The 11,311-nt window shown below is 39.2% G+C and overlaps 1 non-coding gene across 1 annotated transcript; it reads right to left on the bottom strand.

Moving 5' to 3' along the window:
* Nucleotides 1–9,305: 9,305 nt before the first annotated feature.
* On the bottom strand, nucleotides 9,306–9,411 carry LOC136321726 (U6 spliceosomal RNA). The gene has a single exon (XR_010728845.1). It is a non-coding gene; the product is annotated as a U6 spliceosomal RNA (small nuclear RNA).
* Nucleotides 9,412–11,311: the final 1,900 nt, after the last annotated feature.

The following is an 11,311-nucleotide window of genomic DNA, read 5'->3' as shown; positions in this document are numbered from 1 at the left end:
ACTGATTTCTAGAGTTCCTTAGCCAGTGCTTCATTTCTCCTCCGGGTTCTCAAAAGGGGCTTGCCCCCTGCCTCCTCTCACATTAGTTTCTCTCACTGGAACGCTATCAACCATACTTACATTTTTTTTTTTTGCTATCTAAAAATAAATGGAAGTATTTAATTAGGGGTGAGCCTACCCTGACTTCTTTTTAAGATGTGACACTATTCTCTAAGGCTTTCTGGGAAGGGTTTTTTTTTTTTTTCTCTGACAGGCTTCAGGAAATTTAGCCCCTGTGGTTCTCAATTCATTCATTTTATTTAAACTCCTGTTTAAATATTTCTATAAATCTGCCACATTTAAGGACGCCTTGCCTTCTCAGGCTCATGGATGATTTCTAGAACAGTCACACAGAATTTTCATTAATCATGTCACTTATTCTCCCATATACCTTTTCAGTGTCTCATTAACATGTTTTAGCGAGAGTGCAAGGTCTCCACCTATGGGATAGACACAATATTCTACAAAATATCTCTCCATGTTTAGGGCCACATGGTTGCCATCAGGAGCTGAACAGTCTTCCTGGCATAGAAGTTTCTATGTGAACTGCCTGGCCCAGCATACAGGCTCCTAAAGAGTCCAGTAGCCTCCTCACGCTGAGAACTGGAGAGATCCTTCCTTTTTTGACATTTTTCTTTTGGCATTATACAATACAAATTTAGTCTCTTACAGTCCTAGAGTTCAAAAATCTAAAATGGGTCTCACTGAGCTAAAATCAAGGTGTCAGCAGAACTGCATTCCTGGAGGCTCTGGGAGAAACCCTATTTCCTTGTCGTTTATAGCTTCTAGAGGCTGCTTACATTTTCTGGCGGATGGAGCCCTCCACCCTCAAAACCAGGAGAGTCCTCGACATGCTGTATCACTCTTCTTCCGCCAACGTTTTCCACTGTTAAGGATTTTGTGATTACACTGGGTAATCAAAGATACTATCTCTGTTTTTAAGTGAAGTATAATTGACATATAATATTATATTAGTTTCAGGAGTACGACATAAAGATTTGGTAGTTATATACAATGTAAAATGATCACTACAATAAGTTTAGTAGACATCCATTACCAAACATATTACAACATTTTTTCTTGTATTGAAAACTTTTTCTCTTGACAAAGACAGTGAGGGAGTCAGAGAGAGGGACAGATAGGAACAGACAGACAAGAAGGGAGAGAGATGAGAAGTATCAATTCTTTATTGTGACACCTTAGTTGCTCATTGATTACTTTCTCATATTTGCCTTGACCGGGGGGGGGGGGCAATAGCAGAGCAAGTGACCCCTTGCTCAAGCCAGTGACCATGGGGTCATGTCTATGATCCCATGCTCAAGTTGGATGAGCCCACATTCAAGCTGGCAACCTCAGGGTTTTGAAACTGGGTCCTCTGCATTCCAGTTTGATGCTCTATACATTGTGCCACCATCTGGTCAGGCTTGAAAACTTTTAAGACCTACTTTCTTAGTAACTTTCAAATATGCAGTACAGTACTAATAGCTCTAATCACCTGCTGTACATTACATCCCCAGGACTGACTCATTTTATAATGAGAAGTTTGTACTTTCTGACCACTTTATCCATTTTATGCTCCTGATCTCTGGCAACCACCACTCTGTTCCCTGTGTCTATGAGCTTGCTTTTGTTCTTGCTTTTTAGAGTCCATGATGGAGAGGTATTTTTTATACTAAATCTTATATTACAACCAACAGTCCACTTCTATTTTATGAGAGTTCTTTAGAAATTCTTTGTTCAGCATAGAGAAATTAAGTATCCCTTTCCAGACAAGCCTTTTTTTCATGCAATAATGTTAATAAATAGATAATGATTCCCACATTAAGCTAGGGTTGCATTTCTTTTCCCTTTTCTCTCCATGGGGCTTTAAAGAAGCCTATCAGGACGTCGCTTTAGAATCATTTGGGTGCACTGCTTGAGTCTAAGATGAGCAGCACCTTCTCCGAATTTACTAAGGTTATTCTTTCCTTAGCTTTATTGAAATATAATTTACAGCCCTGGCCTGTTGGCTCAGCGGTAGAGCGTCGGCCTAGCGTGTGGAGGACCCGGGTTCGATTCCCGGCCAGGGCACACAGGAGAAGCACCCATTTGCTTCTCCACCCCTCTGCTGTGCTTTCCTCTCTGTCTCTCTCTTCCCCTCCCGCAGCCAAGGCTCCATTGGAGCAAAGATGGCCCGGGCGCTGGGGATGGCTCTGTGGCCTCTGCCTCAGGCGCTAGAGTGGCTCTGGTCGCAACATGGCGACGCCCAGGATGGGCAGAGCATCGCCCCCTGGTGGGCAGAGCGTCGCCCCTGGTGGGCGTGCCGGGTGGATCCCGGTCGGGCGCATGCGGGAGTCTGTCTGACTGTCTCTCCCTGTTTCCAGCTTCAGAAAAATGAAAAAAAAAAAAAAAAGAAATATAATTTACATATGATACTATTTAAAGTTTAAGGTGTGAATCTGGTGATTTGAGATAGATATATATTTATTTATATATATTGAAACATTTACCAAAATAATAGTTAATGCATTGTTTACAGCACTTACCATTTTGTTGTTGTTATAGTGAAAACATTTCAGCAAGTTTAAAATACACAATATAGTATTGTTAACAACAGTCACCATATGGTACATTAGATCACTAGAACTTATTCATTTTATAATGGAAAAGTTTTCACCATTTAACTGTTCCTTCCCCCCCCCCCCCCACTGGCTACCACCATTGTACCCTCTGTTTCTGTGAGGTCAGCTTTTTTAGATTCCACATATAAGCAAGATCACACAGTATGTACCTTTCCAGTCTGATTTATTTCACTTAGCGTTCAAGGTTTACTTATGTTGTCACAAATGGAAAGATTTTATTCTTATTTTTGGATGACTCATATTTTCTGTATCCATTCATCTGTCGTGGACACTAAGGTTGTTTCCTCTTTTAGCTGCTGTGAGTAACGTTGCAAAGAATGTGGGGGTGCAGATATTTCCGTGAGATAGTGAACTTGCCTCCTTCAGATATAGACCCGGAAGTGGAACTGCTGAATCATGTGGGAGGGCTAGTTTTAATTTTTTGAGGCACTTTCATACTGTTTTCCATAGTGGCAGCAAGTATTTTTATTTCCATCAATAGTGCACCGGAGTTCCGTCCCCTATATCCTTAGCAGCATGCTATCTCTAGTCTTTCTGATGATAGCCATTCTGACAGGTGTGAGATGATATCTCATTATGGTTTTGATTTGCATTTCCCCGATGATGAGTGATGTCGAGCACCTTTTCACGTACTTGGCAGCTGCAATGGTTTTTCCGCTCTGTTGTGCCTATTGTTCCAAAGTCAACTTGCTCAAGCACTAGAATTACTAAAAAGTCAGCAATACCCATGGGTAGCGTACCAGGACACAAATCATAAATCCAAATGCCTCTCTGCCCTCACAAATAGAACAATTTTATATTCTAGGCCTCGGCACTTCGTGAGATTTCTTTGTATTCATATTAAAATGAATATCAAAATGATCACTTCTGCTAATTTGTGTATCTGATGCCTTTAGTTAGATCATTTTGCCTTTTGTCTCAGAGTTTTCTGGGTTTATAATAGCTTCCTTTCCCAAGCGGGAAACTACTCTTTTCATTCATCCGTCATTTCTCTAAATATTCATGGCCAGGGATGGATTGGATGTGTCACATATAAGTATAGTCACCATATGAAAGTCTTCTTTGTCTATGATTTTGTCTGTTACTCTTAACATTTCCCTGCTATGTCCTGCTGCTTTTACTATTGCTTTTATCGTTTGGTTCCATGTTCTCTGATCATCCTGTGTCCCTGTGTCACTTACTGGTCTCCTTTGGAGGCTGTTGTTTGCAAGGCCCGTTGACACAAGCTCGTACCACTAGTGATCCTGTCTTACAGTTCTAGGACTGCTAGTGCTTTTTTATATTTCATACATGTTGCTCACCTATGCTTGACTTCTGCCTTCGCTGGGACCGGGACTATCTCCTCTTTCCACTGCTTGGCCCTCCTTGCCCTGTTCACTTCTTTCTCTTTCTGGTTAGTACTAAAATATCTTTCTTTTTCCTTGCCAAAATACATTCTAGGGTTTTCTGTAACATTGTTACTTAGGCCTTAGTTATAAAAGTTGTGACATTTTTTTCTCCAGACCTCTCTTCTCTTGGAAGCACAGAGGTTCAAAGAGGATGATGTTAGGTCAAGACACCGTCAAATGCAGCTTTACAGTATACCTGGATTGTTGCTTTCTCTGACATGCAGCTCCTTTTACTGCATCAGCCCATCATTGCCAAGAAGAGACTATACTCAGGACAGATGTCATATCTCCTTAATATATTATTTTTAAGCCTCCAGTTTCCCATCTCCCCACTCACTGAGTGGGTCAGGCATGTCCACATCTGTCCCTATAACAAATTATGAAGGTTGACATCAATTTTTTTCCCAAAGGGCTCGTAGACTTTATGCAGACTTAAGAACCTGCTATCTCAAAAATACCAGGTAAAAAGACTTAGCACCCAGAGCAGAGAGATTAACTCGTTGGAAGGCAGGGAAGTAGAGGTGGAAGAGAGAAATGGTCTAAAAATGCACATCTGAATCTCAGGTTCACCTTTCCCAAGATTCCCTGTTGTGCCTAGAACAACATTTCTGTCACCTATATTGCATTTCATTCCAAGTATGAACTCAACAAGCAACCAGAATCAGTAGCCAACATCATTCTCATCTGTTCAGTTCTTTTTTATTGTGACCCTGCTTCTGTGTTGTCCAAATAGTCCAGTTGCCCGAACTGCAGATGCTTCAAGTGTTTTCATTGTTGTCTATGATTGCTCACTTTGTAATAGTAGATCCCGACCAACTTACATTTATCATAGTCAGTGTAATAACATACTCAGTGGTATACAAGTGTGCTATTTATTGGAAAATAAATTTCTTAAATGAGGCACCTGGTCTGTCCTATGCTTGATCGGTATATTGCAGGACGACATGTAGCTGTGGGCATGGCTAGGACTTCTATCGAGCAGAAGAACCTGATAAAGGATAAAGGGACAGACGCCTTTCTTGTCTCTATTATTTTATTTATTTATTATTATTATTATTATTATTTGTATTTTTCTGAAGCTGGAAACTGGGAGAGACAGACAGACTCCTGCATGCGCCCGACCAGGATCCACCTGGCACGCCCACCAGGGGCGACGCTCTGCCCACCAGGGGGCGATGCTCTGCCCCTCCGGGGCATCGCTCTGCCGCAACCAGAGCCACTCTAGCACCTGGGACAGAGGCCAAGGAGCCATTCCCAGCGCCCGGGCCATCCTTGCTCCAATGGAGCCTTGGCTGCCAGAGGGGAAGAGAGAGACAGAGAGGAAGGAGGGGGTGGGGGTGAAGAAGCAAATGGGCGCTTCTCCTATGTGCCCTGGCCGGGAATCGAACCAGGGTCCCCCGCACGCCAGGCCGACGCTCTACCGCTTAGCCAACCGGCCAGGGCCTCTTGTCTCTATTATAAGGGAACCTTATAACATAGCACAGAACAAAAGATACAGTAAACCAAATCCAAGAACCTAAAACAGCTCATTATAGAACCATATAGTGTAGGGGAAAATAGTTCTTTAAACATGAATAACCCCTTGCTTCTTCTATTACATATTTATAATAATCATCATTTATCATCCCCGTAGCGTCTTCCAATTTCTCCCACCCACCTTTCCCTTTGGTAATCACCATACTGTTGTCTATGTCTATGAGGTTTTTATTTTATTTTTAATTAATATTTATTATTATTATTATTATTATTATTAATTTTTGCATAAAGCCTTCATCATGTATCTGTCCAATTTTTTCAACACCATTTATTGACTAAAGTGTTTTTACCCTCTGATATGTTTTTCCTCCTTTGTAAAATATAAATTGATTATAAAGGCATAGATTTATTTCTGGGCTCTCTATTCTGTTCCATTGATCAATTTTTTTCTTATGCCAGTGCCATGCTGTTTTTTTTTTTTTTTTGTATTTCTCTGAAGCTGGAAACGGGGAGAGACACAGTCAGACAGACTCCTGCATGCTCCCGACCGGGATCTGCCCGGCACGCCCACCAGGGGTGATGCTCTGCCCACCAGGGGGCGATGCTCTGCCCCTCCGGGGCGTCGCTCTGCCGAGACCAGAGCCACTTTAGCGCCTGGGGCAGAGGCCAAGGAGCCATCCCCAGCGCCCGGGCCATCTTTGCTCCAGTGGAGCCTTGGCTGCGGGAGGGGAAGAGAGAGACAGAGAGGAAGGAGGGGGGGGGTAGAGAAGCAAATGGGCGCTTCTCCTATGTGCCCTGGCCGGGAATCGAACCAGGGTCCCCCGCACGCCAGGCCGACACTCTATCACTGAGCCAACCGGCCAGGGCCCATGCTGTTTTGATGCTATGGCCTTGTAGTATAGTTTGATATCAAGTAACATGATATTTCTGATTTTGTTCTTTTTTCTTAAGATTGATGTTACTATTTGGGGTCTTTTGTGGCTCCAAATACATTTTTGGAATATTTGTTCTAGTTCTGTAAAACATGCGATTGGTATCTTGATAAGAATTGGGTTGAATCTATAGATTGCTTTGAGTAGTATAGACATTTTAATGATGTTAATTCTTCTGCTTTCACTTTCAATGTTAATTTTGCCTTGATTATTATAAAATGTGTTGAGCTGAAATTAGTCAATTACATGTAAACAATTCAGGACATTTAGTACATTCATAATGTGCAATCACCACCTCTAACGAGTTCCAAAATATTTCTATCACTCCAAAATAAGATCTGTTATTCATTAAGCAGCAATTCCCCCTAGCTTCTGCCTCAATGAACTTGCCTATCCTAGACATTTTTTATAGAAGTGGAATCATGTATTTGTCCTTTTGTGTCTTTCTTCTCCCAATTACCATAATATTTTAGAGGTTTATCCATGTATTATATGTATTTTTACAAATGAATAATATTCACACATGTACATGCCAAATTTGTTCAGTTATTTATTCATTAATGGACAGCTGGGATATTTCAACTTTTGGCTATTGAAAACATCACTGCTATGAACATGTGTATTCATGAAAGTAATCAAGCAAGTACATGTGCATGGATGTTCATAGCAGCAATGTTATCAATAAACAATATTTTTCTGCATAGGGTTTACTGGACATCGTAAATTTCTGCACTTGTAATTATAATCAAATTTGAAAATTTTCAAAGCTATTTTTTTCTTTTAGTTCTTTCCCTTCTTCACAGAATCCTGTTACCTATTTATTTGGTTGTCTAATATTTCCCTACAGTTCTCTGATAATTCTTTCATATTTTACTTCTCTTTTCCTGAGTTTTATTTTGGATAATTGATTTTGCTATCTTCAATTTCACTAATCCTTTCTCCTCCAAAGTCTAATTTGCCATCAGTTCTAATCCATGTATTATTCATCACACATGGTAGTGATTTACATCCTTTATATAACTCTTTAACTTCTGAACAAATAGAATTCGGTTATAATAAATATTTTAATAGTCTTGTCTGGTCATTTTAATATCTATGTCAGTTCTAATTTGGTTTTGATTAATTTTTGCCCTCATAATGGATCATATGTTTCTGTTTCTTTGCAAATCTGAAAATCTTCCATGGGATGCCAGACATTGTGAATATTGCCTTATTGGAGATGGATATTTTTGTATCCTTTTTTGAACTTTGCTGTTACTTTATGAAGTTACTTGGAAATAGGTTAGTCCTTTGGGGTCTTGCTTTTAAGATTTGTTTAGTAGGACCAGAGCAGCACTCAGGTCTAGGCCTAAATAAACCTCACTACTGAGGCAAGTCCCTGAGCGCTCTACTCAGTGCTGCATGACTCATTTGTTTCAGCTGATGGCAACACGCACTATTCCTGGCCCTGGATGAGTGACAGGCACTGTCTGATCTCATCGTTTCAGATGATTCTTCCTAACCTTGGATAGTTTTCTTATGTATGTGTACCAATCAGTACTTTGCTAAATGTGAAAGACCAATGCTCCACAGGCCTCTCTTTGCAGCTCTCTCCTCTCCAGTATTTGTTCTGCAGACTCTAGTACCTTGATTCTTCCTAGACTATTAATTCTTTAATGTAGGGACTATGTGGGCTCTGCCTCCAGGTCCCTCTGACTGCAGTGCAGGCCAGAAACCTGGTCAGGACAGTTCATTGGGGCAACTATAGGGTGTGTCTTATTTGTTTCCCATCTCTTAGAAATGGCTCTCTTTAGTTGTCTGATACCCACTGCCTTTAAAACTGTTATTTTCTACATATTCCCAGTATGATTTTGTTTGTTTACTTAAATGCAGGGGATTAAATCCAATCTCTGTTTCTTAATTTTGGCCAGAATTGGATGTTATTTCTCACAAGTCAGTTACTGAAATTATCCCTTAATTCTCTGAACCATTCCAGCGTCCACCCAAGAAATTTCATTTTTGTCTAATTTAATTTGGATTTTTCCAACTTGTGTCTAAAAATCATGATAAATTAACAAGCAATGATCAACCAACATGCATAAATTTACAAACCAGAATGACATAGACTATATTGAATTGGATTAATAAGTAATTGTTTAAAATATTTAGTGCAATTTTTTAAATGGTAGACACAGTTTGGTTTAAAGGCCTGATTTAAAAAAAAAAAATCTTTAATCCTCTTGAACATAGCTCTGGAGGAAAACCTGGTGATGGTACATACAATCCACAGACAGTGAAAACAGCCCCCTTGGTTTCTGTGCTATAACAAACAAATTTTTTTGATGCTTCTAGCAAATAAAACTGTGACCTAAATTCTTAATAAAAGGTAGAAGCAAAGTACGATGTAGGTTCATTAAGACCTCAGACAGTCATATGACTATTGCCTGCCTGCTTGCACCATGAGACTTTTCAGACTTGAAAATAAACTTTGTTATGTTATAGATAGTGGTTCAAAAATATTTCAGTATTTAATCACTGCCAGTCCAGTTTCCTGTTTATTCCCTCTTGTCTGTACATGAATCATCACTTCTTTGGAGAAGTGTTTTGTGGTACAAATGTCACAGGCTTTTCTGGGCTATTTGGCATAACTGTGTGGAAATTATAACTTTGACCTCATAGACTGGAGCATCTTTCACTTAATAATAGATTGACAGGACTGGGATTCAGTGCGCAGAAATCCTTGAGATGTAAGGCACTGTTTTTGGTAGCTTTCACGCTCTTTGACATATTTTTGATCCATGTCACTATTTATTTATTTATTTTTGTAATGATTTGGTCAAAGAACTATGTGTTACTAGGAAATTTTTGTGGATAGCTTGATTTATTTTTATCTTTTTTTAATTTATCTTTTCAGGTGCCCTGCTAATCTTCTCTGTATTGTTCACATATTATTGAATGTGCTGCCGAAGTAAGCACTTCCTGGGTAGTTTAAACGTAAGAAAAAGATGTTAATTATACTGCCATGTCTTTCACCAAGGTTTTTGCTACCCAGTATTTAAAATGTAGACTAAAATCTAAGGTTGGATATAAATATGACAAAAGTGGCCCATCTCATGGCTGAAGATAATCGTCATAGTAGACAAAAGTGTCCCTCCATATAAAATTGGAGTTCAGGCTACAAGAATAGAGGACTCCTTGGATTTTTGAGAAGAGAAAAAGTAAAAAACAGTACGAGAAATAGCATAAATCCAAAATGTATTTATGGAATCAAATTTCTGATTCCTCATAACAGTAACTTTCTACTAATAAAATTGAACAATTTATATTTTGAAAATGGAATAGATGGGGGAAAAATGACCATAGACCTGCTTAGTAAATAATAATTTATTCTCTTGAGGATTAAAATGACACACTTATCACATTTGCATATGACATTAAATTGGAAGAAGTCGTGAGCTTGTTAGATGAGAGAATGTGGACTCAAAAAGATCTTGACAGGCTGAAATATCAGATCTAATTTCATCATTTTACCAGATAAAATATATGCTACAAAATGCAAAGTTTTTTTACTGGGATTTACAGTTGGGGAAACATGTTTGTATGTGTCTATGTTTATATAGTGAAAATGTGATCATTAATATGTATGTATATATAATGATAATATGATTATTAACTAACTGAAGTACTGTGGGAAGCTATGTATATATGCTACCTCATTTCATTCTTATGACCACTTGAGAGGGTAATTACTATTATTAACTCAATTCTACAAATGAAGAAATTGAGTCTCAAAGTGGTAAGTGACAGGTTCAAGATTTAAACCTGGTCTTGGGTCCATCTGATTGCAAAAAAATATGAGTCAGACATTTTACATTGACTGCCCCCAGAATACAAATTACATGAATGACAATGAAGTGCTAATAGCAGGGAGGTGATGTACAGAATCTTCCATGTGGACATGGGTGTGAATTAGAGGAGGACCACTGTTAAATAGTGAAGAACATGTGGGTCTGAATCGGGCTCCTGCAGATTACGTGTACCCTCTGTTCTTGCTGTATTAGTTTGTCAAGGCTACCATAATAAAATACCACAGAATGAGTGGCTTAAACAATAGAAGTTCATTTCTTTATAGATATAGAGGCTAGGTGTCTAAGATCAAGGTGTCAGCAGGGTTCCTTTTCATTTGAGGGCCTCTCTCCTTGGCTTACATTGTAGATGGCCATCTTTTCCTGGGTGTTTTCACATGGTCTTCCCTCTGTGTGTGTCTGGGTCCTAATCTTCTTTTCTTACAAATATACTAATCATATTAAATTAAGGTCCACACATAGTATCTTAATTACCTTTTAAAGGCCCTTTCTTAAATGTAGTCACATTCTGAGGTACTGGGAATTTTGATTTGAACACAAATTTTAGAAGAACACAGTTCATAACACATGCTGATGCTTGATCTGAGTAGATCACTTCATTTAATTGCTGGTACCTCTGTCTAGTTTTATGACTTGGAAGGGCTTAGACAATTCAGCACAAGATGAAATATTTCAGATGGATGTTTAGTTGGTATCTCATAATCAGATGTCCCATTTCTAACAAAGCCCAATGGCATGCTAAATGCTATTATTCAGATTATCTCTTAATTACCACTGCAGATGAAATATTCTATTTTCAGAATCCCAGGGGCCTGCATTGTAATTTTTTTCTCTGAATCCTTTTCCATCACGAGAACCTTAAGATCTTCTGAGCTTAGTGTTAGAGGATCTGCTGAGTCATATGGTCCGAATGGCAGTGCTGCTATCCCTAAAACCTGGACTTGGTGGTGTGCCTGTTCTTGTTCTGGGTCCCACTCAAAGATGGAGGTGCACTTGTGTTTTTATTTCCT

This window comes from Saccopteryx bilineata, chromosome 1 (genome assembly GCF_036850765.1).
Source record: "Saccopteryx bilineata isolate mSacBil1 chromosome 1, mSacBil1_pri_phased_curated, whole genome shotgun sequence".
In the NCBI taxonomy this organism is placed as follows: domain Eukaryota; kingdom Metazoa; phylum Chordata; class Mammalia; order Chiroptera; family Emballonuridae; genus Saccopteryx; species Saccopteryx bilineata.
Note: the sequence above shows the minus strand (reverse complement) of the source record. Positions and strands in the feature narration are given on the sequence as shown.